We start from the raw sequence: 10,706 nt of genomic DNA, 5'->3' as shown, positions 1-10,706 counted from the left end.
GAATTAAGTACTTAACCCGAGGTACCACTGTACTGTATTTTAATATTTTGTTGGAAGCCGCCCAGAGTGGCTGGGGAAGCCCAGCCAAATGGGCGGGGTATAAATAATAAATTATGATGATGATGATCTTATCACAAGGATCTCAGGGCAGAGGAAATGGGGTTATCGCCCCTTCACTCTGAGTTTATCCCAATAACCAGGTGGCGCAGGTTTGGCTGGGAGGTAGAGACTGGACCAAGGTCACCAAGCGAGATACACGACAGAGTGGAGTTTGCCCTTTGATGTTCCCAGTTCATTTTTTCGCCCATTATAAAGTATCTCCTGGGCCCCTGATAGCCCTGCACCAGTCAGGTCCATTACAGCTAGTTATGGACATTAAAGATGTGTAATATGGGATCTGTACTGAGACCGAACATATAATTTGCTAACAAGTCCATTTCCCTCCCCCCCCTTGCGTCAGTACTTTGAGCTATAATAAAACCAAGATATAAAGGGAGAGTCGCTGATGGAAATTGTTTCACTATCTTAGGTTTTACATCTCTACGGCCACTTTGTGCTGGGGCTGAAAATGAAGCCGTAATGCTTTATGATATCAGAGTCATTTTTATTGCGGTAGACGGTGGGGGAATTGCTGGAGAAAGGTTAACCATATGCCACTTTTTTAATTAGAAGTCACCTCCAAGTAACTGAGGACTGTACCGGGATATCTGTCTGATTTTTACTAGTGTGTTCTTCCAGGTTCCTTGGAAAACTCAGGCTCTGGCAACGGGTGCCACTCCCTCTGCAAGTGGGTACAAAAGACCTTTGTTTTGAGCTGGTTAATTCAGGAGTGAAGAGCAACTCTGTAATGTCTTCAAAGGAAGTCAAGGGATTAAGGAGGACTCTTGTTATCATCTCTCCTATGACAAGTAGGAAAGGCAAGCCTAGAGAAAGGCCTTCTCATTACTGAGGCTCCAGGAGCTAAGCTCATTTCATGAGTCCTTGTTGCTTTACAGAAGAAATTAAGCGTGTTCCTGTCATTAAAGCCCCACAGAGACTTCCTTTTTTGCCATTGAAATTAATGGGGCTTGTTATCAGGGTGAGGCTGCCTCTGGTTTGCGATGACATCCCGCCAGCAGGAGATGCAGCCCCCATATTATTTATTTATTATTATTAATTTAAAGAAGGCTGATCGCCGAAGAATTGATGCTTTTGAATTATGGTGCTGGAGGAGACTCTTGAGAGTCCCATGGACTGCAAGAAGATCAAACCTCTCCATTCTTAAGGAAATCAGCTCTGAGTGCTCACTGGAAGGACAGATCCTGAAGCTGAGGCTCCAATACTTTGGCCACCTCATGAGGAGAGAAGACTCCCTGGAAAAGACCCTGATGTTGGGAAAGATGGAGGGCACAAGGAGAAGGGGACGACAGAGGATGAGATGGTTGGACAGTGTTCTCGAAGCTACCAGCATGAGTTTGACCAAACTGCGGGAGGCAGTGGAAGACAGGAGTGCCTGGCGTGCTCTGGTCCATGGGGTCACGAAGAGTCGGACATGACTAAATGACTAAACAATAACAATTAATGTACCTGCCCTTTGCCCTAAGGTCCCTGGGTGGTTTCCAACATGAAAACACAATATTAAAAACAGTTTTAAACCACGTATATGGGATTTTTCCGAAGTGACTCTCTCCAAGATGGCTGCATGGGGAAGGAGGCACATGGTCCCCAGCAAGGCCAGCGGGAGGGAGAGGGTCACCTTTTCTGCCACTGACTGTTACGTTGTTTGCAAAATCTACAATGACAAGAATGCTGTGGACCTGTTTGAATGGAAGCTGGAGCAGGCCTTGGAGGCTCAGTACAAATACATTGTGATTTAACCCATGCATATTGGGGAACGAGACTGCCTGCTGCACAGCCTGCCTTTTCACACACACCCCAGCTGTTCCCGTCGATTACTCCCATTACAGTGGTACCTCAGGTTACATACGCTTCAGGTTACAGACTCGGCTAACCCAGAAATAGTACCTCGGGTTAAGAACTTTGCTTCAGGATGAGAACAGAAATCACGCGGTGGCCGTGCGGCAGCAGCGGGAGGCCCCATTAGCTAAAGTGGTACTTCAGGTGAAGAATAGTTTCAGCTAAGAACGGACCTCCAGAACGAATTAAGTACGTAACCAGAGGTACCGCTGTACATCTCTTTGCCTGCCGGCGTCCTCAGCATAGCCTGCTGACCCTTTGTGGCAGGCATGGCCAAACTTGGCCCTCCAGCTGTTTTGGGACTACAATCCCCATCATCCCTGACCACTGGTCCTGTTAGCTAGGGATGATGGGAGTTGTAGTCCCAAAACATCTGGAAGGCCAAGTTTGCCTATGCCTGCTCTATGAGATCTCTTGGCAATTCGACCCCTGCTGCAAGTACCAAGTGGAGTACGATCTTTGGCCTGCTCCTGCACACACTCGCCTCCTTCACTCCCGTGGTTTTGTTGAGGAAGGACAACATGCACAAAAAAAGATGGCATAACACGATAGCACTCGCTGTTCTGTTGTACTGCATAAAGAAGATTTATGAACTTTATGTCGTATGATTGCGGCAGAGGAAGAAGAAATCTGCAAAGACCCCCCCCCCCAAGGGGGTGTGTATTAAAACTCCTACAGTGACATTCAACTTCTCTTCTTGAAGTGGTGCCTGGGAAGCAGTTTGGTTTATTCATATATATGTATATTTTGTTAATTTTAGAACAAAGGTAACATGACGAGGGAATTTTCAGTTTTCTTGCATCTCAGACATGGATCTGCAGTGAAAAGGAAGTCAATAATGGAATGTCAATGAATGGAAAGAAACCTAAGAGGGAAGAAACCTTTAAGTATATTGTTTAATTGTATTCTACAGAACCAGCTCAAAGTTATCACTGACCGTTCATTAAAGGATGAGAATTTCAAACAAACAAACAAACAAACAAACAAACAACCACTTGTGTCTGTGTGAGAGCCTTTTGGTAGTGCCCAGGTTGGGGCTGATTGAATCTTGCCCAATGCCCTGAGCATGGTGCTGAGCCTAGGGGGACCAAAATATTATTATTATTATTATTATTATTATTATTATTATTATTATTATTATTATTATTATTATTATTTTATTTTATTTTATTTTATTTTATTTTATTTTATTTTATTTTATTTTATTATTAATTAATACCTATATTGATATGGGTACCTACTGAGAAGATCCATAAAAAAGCAAATGAATTATTATTATTATTATTATTATTATTATTATTTTATTAATTAATATCTATATTGATATGGGTACCTACTGAGAAGATCCATAAAAAAGCAAATGAATTATTGCAAAAATAAGAAATATTAGGAGGTGCGCACCAAATCACCATATTACCAAAGCCCACCCAAAAAACTGCAAAACTTAGGCATGGGTTTGGCGAGGATCCCGAATTTGGGAGTTTGTAGTTAATGGGTCTGGTATCTGTGAGGAAAGAAGGCACTACAATTTGTGTGGGTTTTTTGGGTGTGTATTGGCCACAGCAGATCCTTTCAATGACCTGCAAATGTAATCAGTAGTTAGCATTTTCACCAGTCAAGAGCTTACCTTTTTACCACTGAAATTCCACAGCAGGGTATTATGAAGGGGCAGGTTTTCCCCCCTTTATTGTTTATATGCCATACCCTCCAACATTTATCTGATGAAAATAGGGACATTAGGAAGATTCCCCCGCTTTTGATCTTGCCACACACATTTGATATGCACATTTGCCAGTCACTTTGAGTCAATTGCAACCTCTCCACTGAAACTACCTCACAGGATTGTTGTAAAAAAAATTGTGAGGAAAGGGATTGTGTAGAACACCATCCACACATAAATAGAATGAAATAAAAATTTAGCTGTAAGCTGCCTTGAGTTCCATGTCAGGGAAGAAGGTACAATATAATAATAATAATAATAATAATAATAATAATAATAATAATAATATCTGTGACAATGCTCAGGGACATACAGTAGTAGAGTGTAAATTTTATTGAACTCAGTGGGACTTACTTCTGAGTAAGATGCTTAAAATTGCAGCATAAGGCTGCCCAGTTACCTGGGAGTAAGTTCCACTGAATACCATGGGACTTACTTCTGAGTAGACAGTGACGCTGTGGTCTAAACCAGTGTTTCCCAACCTTGTGCCTCCAGATGTTTTTGGCCTACAACTCCCATCATCCCTGACCACTGGTCTTGCTAGCTAGGGATGATGGGAGTTGTAGGCCAAAAACATCTGGAGGCACAAGGTTGGGAAACACTGGTCTAAACCACTGAGCCTCTTGGCCTTGCCAAGGTCGGCGGTTCGAATCCCCGTGACGGGGTGAGCTCCTGTTGTTCGGTCCCTGCTCCTGCCAACCTAGCAGTTCGAAAGCACGTCAAAGTGCAAGTAGATAAATAGATACCACTCCGGCAGGAAGGTAAACGGAGTTTCCGTGCCCTGCTCTGGTTTCGCCAGAAGCTGCTTAGTCATGCTGGCCACATGATCCGGAAGCTCCCTCAGCCAATAAAGCAAGATGAGCGCCGCAACCCCAGAGTCGTCTGCGACTGGACTTAACTGTCAGCGGTCCTTTACCTTTTTTAGATAGTGTAAAGCTCCATTTACAATAAAAGAATTGACACTCCCTGCATCTCCTAAGAAATGGCTGGCTGCTGAAGCATTTCAGTTAAAGAATTTAAAGTATATTGGTATATATTATATATAATTTCCTTCACAATAATAGGAAGGGCTTCATATGCCAGCATTGCCATTTCTTTCATTTGGTGCAGGTATCTTATTTTCAGGATAAAGAGGACTCCTTTTTTTTTCATCTACCCACACAGTTGCTCGGTCAGGATACACTTGAAATAAAAGATGCCTTCTATTCCCCCTGTTCTTCCAACCAGAAATTCTGTTGAGAGCCCTTTTGCTGAGCGACCGTTACTTCTCTAAGGTCTGGGCAGGGTATCCCCCATCCCATAGGTGCTGTCCTGATGTTGTTGAGCTCCAGTTCCCATCCTGACCATCTGCCAAGCTGGTTGAGGTTGATGGGAGCTGAGAGCCCAACGAGATCTGGAAGGCAACAGGTCAGGGGAAACTGCTACAGGCAGCGAATTACAGGAGTAATTCTTCGGCCCCACATTTTGCAACAGACCAGGGTGGCAAACACTTCTGCAATGAATACAATTTAAATATAAAGTAAAGAAACCATTATTGAAACATTTAAAAACTGTTTAAAGCATCTAAAAACAACAAAATGTCTAAAACAGATTTAAGAACAGGTGTAACAACAACAACAAGAAGAAGAGTCTGGACAGGCACACCAAAACAGACAGGTATCTATAGTGATGGTGCTTGCCTAATTGCCAATTTGACATTCCTGGACATGTTTGTGGATTGGCACCCAGCTATCGGTTGGATTAAGCATTTCTCCGGATTTCGAGATGCTAGTTTGGTCCCAAAAATGTGCCCAAAGATGTGTATTTTAAGTTAAAAATGTGTGCAACCCCCCACCCCGCTATAGGGTGAAATGCATGGAAACACCTGAAAACTGCTATTTTATAGGAAGAGTGCATACAATTTAGATAATTGTGTGTATGTGTGTGCACGCGTATTCTTTTTGAAAAGTCTTCAGGGGAAAAACCCCATTGGAATGGACCTATTGGGGCCATGGAACAAATTTCAACTGGTCTGGTCTTCCCTAGCTTGTAAAGGTGGTTCTTTGCTTGGGTTTTGAGGATGTTCATGCTGGAAAAATGGACCCCCTGCGCTTCACAGCAGGCCATAAACCAGGCAAATTACATCACTTTCCCACTTACTCAATACGGTAGAAATTACATCAGTGCTAAACAGGATGCTCTGATTCAGCGAGAAAAGGAGCCGCTACCGCTGTCGCCTGCTTCTGCCCCACTTGTTCTGCCTGGATAAGCCAACAATTAAGGCTCCGAGTGAGAAATATGCAGTGAGAATTTTATTTCTCTTATTATTTTCAAAGCCATCTTTTCTAATCACTTTCCTGTTTCTAGAGGAGGAGAAATACCCTCTGGGGGCTGCTATGAAACAGAAGAAGCTCCTGATTTCGCAGCATTTCTGGGTAGATTATCACTTGACGCAGGTGAAGCTTGGCAGGAAGACCACCTTGTTGTTGTTGTTGTTGTTTAGTCGTTTAGTCGTGTCTGACTCTTCGTGACCCCATGGACCAGAGCACGCCAGGCACTCCTGTCTTCCACTGCCTCCTGCAGTTTGGTCAGACTCATGCTGGTAGCTTCGAGAACACTGTCCGACCATCTCGTCCTCTGTTGTCCCCTTCTCCCTGTGCCCTCCACCTTTCCCAACATCAGGGTCTTTTCCAGGGAGTCTTCTCTTCTCATGAGGTGGCCAAAGTATTGGAGCCTCAGCTTCAGGATCTGTCCTTCCAGTGAGCACTCAGGGCTGATTTCCTTCAGAATTGATAGGGTTGATCTTCTTGCAGTCCATGGGACTCTCAAGAGTCTCCTCCAGCACCATAATTCAAAAGTATCAATTCTTCGGCGATCAGACCACCTCGCTCTCCCCTAAAAACAAGTGCAGAAAGTTTTCAAAGAGTGGAGCGGAACTTAGTGCAAGTTTACTTCCCCCTTTTTCTAATGAATTTTCATGGCGGCGTTCGCCCCAGCCGCTGCAATTCATAAGAGAAAATTAAAAACCTGCCTTGAAACCTGGATGACAATGCCGCTAACATCTTGCAGTAGCTGGCATTATCCTTTGAGAACCTTTCAGCTCCATTTCTATGCCTCATTGTTTTCCCTCACAAAAACATATTTTAAATATGAAACATTGAATGTTCATTGCTTCTTTATATCATTTTTTTATTATTATTCATTGTGTGTTGGAGGCAAAGGGCATGGTTTTATATAGCATCTACCCTGAGTGTCTGATTTTGCATTTTCATTTGACGGCGCAGATTCCCTAAGAAATTTATTTTCTTTCAGATGCAGATGTTCTCCTGGGAGCGGGAGTTATAAGTTTCTACGGAGGGTTACCAGGTCCCTGGAGACTCTGAGAGAAGAGGGCGGGGCACTGTGGCAAGTTAAGGAGGCAGAGCCAATGGCAAGAGCTCTCTCTCCCTTCAGCCTGCTGTTGACTTGCTCTTATAAGCCCCATGTCAGATGGAACTTCCTGGTTGGCATCCCTCTGTCTTGGGAGACAATGGAAGAGTTCTCTCAGTGCACATGCACCCCGACATTTCTTCTCTCTGCACTCCTCCCTGACTACCCGTCTCCACACACCGTGGTAATCTGCAAGGGATTCTCACACAGTGGGGTTGATGTTGCCAGACTTCATGTCACATGTCAAAGAGCAAGCCAGCAGTAAACCACACCATTCAAAGTTGGCTTTGCATGTACTTTGCATGCCCTCTACAATGTATATTTACAATAGGTAGGCAGAGTTGTACCTTGGATCCCGAACGCCTTGCGAGTTGAACGTTTTGGCTCCCAAATGCCGCAAACCCAGAAGTGAGTGTTCTGGTTTCCGAACGTTCTCTGGAACCCTGAGAGCCAATTTGGTGTAGTGGTTAAGAGCGGTAGTCTCGTAATCTGGGGAACCGGGTTTGCGTCTCCGCTCCTCCACATGCAGCTGCTGGGTGATCTTGGGCCAGTCACACTTCTTTGAAGTCTCTCAGTCCCACTCACCCCACAGAGTGTTTGCTGTGGGGGAGGAAGGGAAAGGAGAATGTTAGCCGCTTTGAGACTCCTTAAAGGGAATGAAAGGCGGGATATCAAATCCAAACTCTTCTACTCTTCTTCTTCCAAACGTCCGACGTGGCTTCCGTGGCTTTTGAACGTTTTGGAAGCCAAACAGACTACCCGAACGGATTCCGTTTGACTTCCGAAATATACTGTATTCTCTGTCTCCTGGATTTGGACCTTGTGTCTTTTGAAGAACAAAGGAAAGCCAAAATGTGAATTCTATGTTTCTTCTTTCTTCTTCTTTGGCGATCACTTGTAGCCAAGTAGGATTATCTTCCATAAACACAGTTTTAACGATGAGTCCGTAAGTGACTGTGGAGGCCAATTCTGGATCCACACGTCCTTCCACAGTGGGGACATGGGTTTCCGGGTGGGAGTTGATCATGGTGTGGATTTGTCAAGCACGCCTTCCTCTTAGCAAGTTTCTCCCTTGCTTCTTGAGTTCAAGCATCTTCAAAGCCCATGACACCTTTGGTAAAGGCTGTTCTCCAATTGGAGCGCTCGTAGGCCACTGTTTCCCAGTTGTTGGTGCTTATACTACATTTTTAAAGATTTGCCTTGAGACAGTCTTTAAACCTCTTTTGTTGACCAGCAGCATTACTGTCAGGACTGCCGCTAGGTCCCAGCTCACAGAGGACCAACGCCCAGTGGATATTATATACAAAAGTCTTTATTGAAGTTTAGTTTCCATTTCCAAGCTCTGGGCGCGCAGGCCCACGTCTTAACGCTAGACCGGCTAAGTCCCCTCTGACTCACTGCTCCACCCACACCAGTTTAAGATTCTAGCCCGGCTCCACCTCTTGCGCTGCTCTTTCCTGCGTTGGGTCCTTCTGCCCTCTGGGGTTCCCTCCTTCCTGGACTCCTCTGACGCGGAGCCTCCTGAGTCTTGCCCCTCCCTCCGGCGGGCTTTAGGACCTGGCTCCCTTCCCGGGCTCCCCGCTGTGCCGCGCTCCTGTACATTTGAACTTGGCGCGCGCGCCCAGCCGGTGACTTTCCTTCTGACCGTTTCCCCGCTTCCTGATGTGGGTGTTGCCAAACCTGACTCCTCTCCTCCCTCTGGTGGTGAGGACACTGGTCCCGACTCCTGGGACTCCCCCTCCCCACTGCGCTCTGGTGGAGACGCTGGCCCTGATCTCCAGCTGCTGTTCAGGGACTCCCCGCTGGCCCCTCCCTCTTGAGGTTTCTCCCTTGGAATCTCCCTTGCTCTGGCCACCGGCGCTCCCTTCTGTGAGTCCTCCGATTCGCTAGAGAGGCTTGTGGAATAACTCTGGCCACTGTCACTGCCTGCGCCCCCCTCGTACTCCTCCTCCTCACTCTCCATTTGCTCCCCCTCCTGTGTCTCTCCTTCTGAACCCCTGACATCCATCCCCCCCTCGAAGCCCCCCCTTCCCCCCTCCCCCTCTTCCGGTGCGGGTTCCGGGTGCTCCATTGTTGTAGGGGTGAGTCCAGGATACAGCTCGTCCCCTGAGGCTTGCAACCATCGAGATAAGTCCGGGAAGTCCCCCATGGGCTCGTCGACGACGACCTCCTCCGCTTCCATCTCCTGCGCGGTGTGCTCGAAATCTGCGCTCGACCCCAAATCACCCAAGAGCCCTCCTCCCCCTGTTGCTTGATGGGGGTCCACCTCCCAGGGCCCCTTCGGCATGTCTCTGCGCCAGCCCACTTCGGGTTGGTCCTCCCACCAATAAGATCCCCCCGTGCCAAAACCTGAAAGTGATCCCTCCGGAGAGCTGCCTCCCGGAGCCGAGTCCTCAGCTGACGAGAAACCCCGGAAAGTGCTGGCTGAGAGTGTGGGTGTGAACAAACAATCCTCGAAAAAGCCCGCCGGCATAGGCTTGTGCGGGAAAAGTGTGTGGAATTCTTCCTTGAGCAACTGCTCTTCCACTGCGTAATCCGGCACCCACCTGTTGGCGCTGGCCGGGGTGTCCTCTGTGGCGAGAAGATATTCAATCCCGTCCTCCCCCCACCTTGAGTCTAAAATCTCAGTGGCTTCATTAAGTGGCTCCCCTTTCGGCGACCCCCCTTTTTTGGGCGCTTCTCTGAGCGGGTCTGGCGCCTTCCCCGGTGCTTGAAACCTGTGGGGCTCTCTGTAGGGCGTGAGCACTGATCTATGAAAGACCGGGTGCATTCTGGAACCCTCCGGGAGTGTCAACCGGAAGGCCACTGGGTTGATCTGCGCCTCTGCTTGGTAAGGCCCTAGCTGCTTGTGCCCTAGTTTCTTCTTGGCTAACGATCTGGCTGGAACTGCTTGTGCTGCCAACCAGACCCAGTCTCCCACCTGGATGTCCTCCCCAACCCTCCTGTGTCGATCTGCCTGCACTTTGTAAGCCTGTTTTGCCAACTCTAACTGCCTCCTGAGCTGCTCGTGGATCTCCTGCAACTCCGCTGCCACTTCCTCTGCTCCCTGTGGCTCCCCCTCCCGCACTGTGTCCAGACCCGGGAAGGTTCTGGGATGCCTCCCGTAGTTGGCGAAAAATGGGGTCACCCCCGTGGACCCGTGCTTCGTGTTGTTGTAGGCAAACTCGGCCAACGGTAGATAGTCCACCCAGGTCGATGGCTGCTGGTTCGCGTAGCATCTCAGGTACTGCTGCATGATGGCGTTGACCCTTTCCGCCTGCCCGTTAGTTTGCGGGTGTCTCGCCGACGCCAGGCTGACCTTGACGTTCAGGAATCCCATCAGCTTTTGCCAGAAGTTGGAGATGAACTGGCGCCCCCGGTCGGACAAAATAGACCGTGGTAGGCCGTGCACCTTGAACACGTGGTCTATGAACATCTTAGCAGTCTGCTCGGCCGTGGCCACCTTCGCGCACGGAATGAAGTGGGCCATCTTGGTGAACAGGTCCACTACCACGAGCACTGCCGTCTTGCCCCTTGAGCTGGGTAGATCTGTGACAAAGTCCAGGGCCACCCTCTCCCACGGTACGAACGGTGTCTGTAGCGGTTCCAACAGGCCCGCCAGCGGCTGGTGCACAGGCTTAGC

General features: G+C 47.7%; 1 pseudogene across 1 annotated transcript; it reads left to right on the top strand.

Annotated features, from left to right (window-relative positions):
• Window positions 1-1,621: 1,621 nt before the first annotated feature.
• On the top strand, window positions 1,622-2,564 carry LOC310840356 (transmembrane protein 11, mitochondrial pseudogene; annotated as a pseudogene). The gene is made up of 2 exons: window positions 1,622-1,948; window positions 2,343-2,564. The product of its transcript is annotated as a transmembrane protein 11, mitochondrial pseudogene (transcript).
• The last annotated feature ends 8,142 nt before the right edge of the window (window positions 2,565-10,706 follow it).

The sequence above is a fragment of the Podarcis gaigeae genome (assembly GCF_964106915.1).
Source record: "Podarcis gaigeae genome assembly, chromosome: 1".
Classification (NCBI taxonomy): domain Eukaryota; kingdom Metazoa; phylum Chordata; class Lepidosauria; order Squamata; family Lacertidae; genus Podarcis; species Podarcis gaigeae.
Note: the sequence above shows the minus strand (reverse complement) of the source record. Positions and strands in the feature narration are given on the sequence as shown.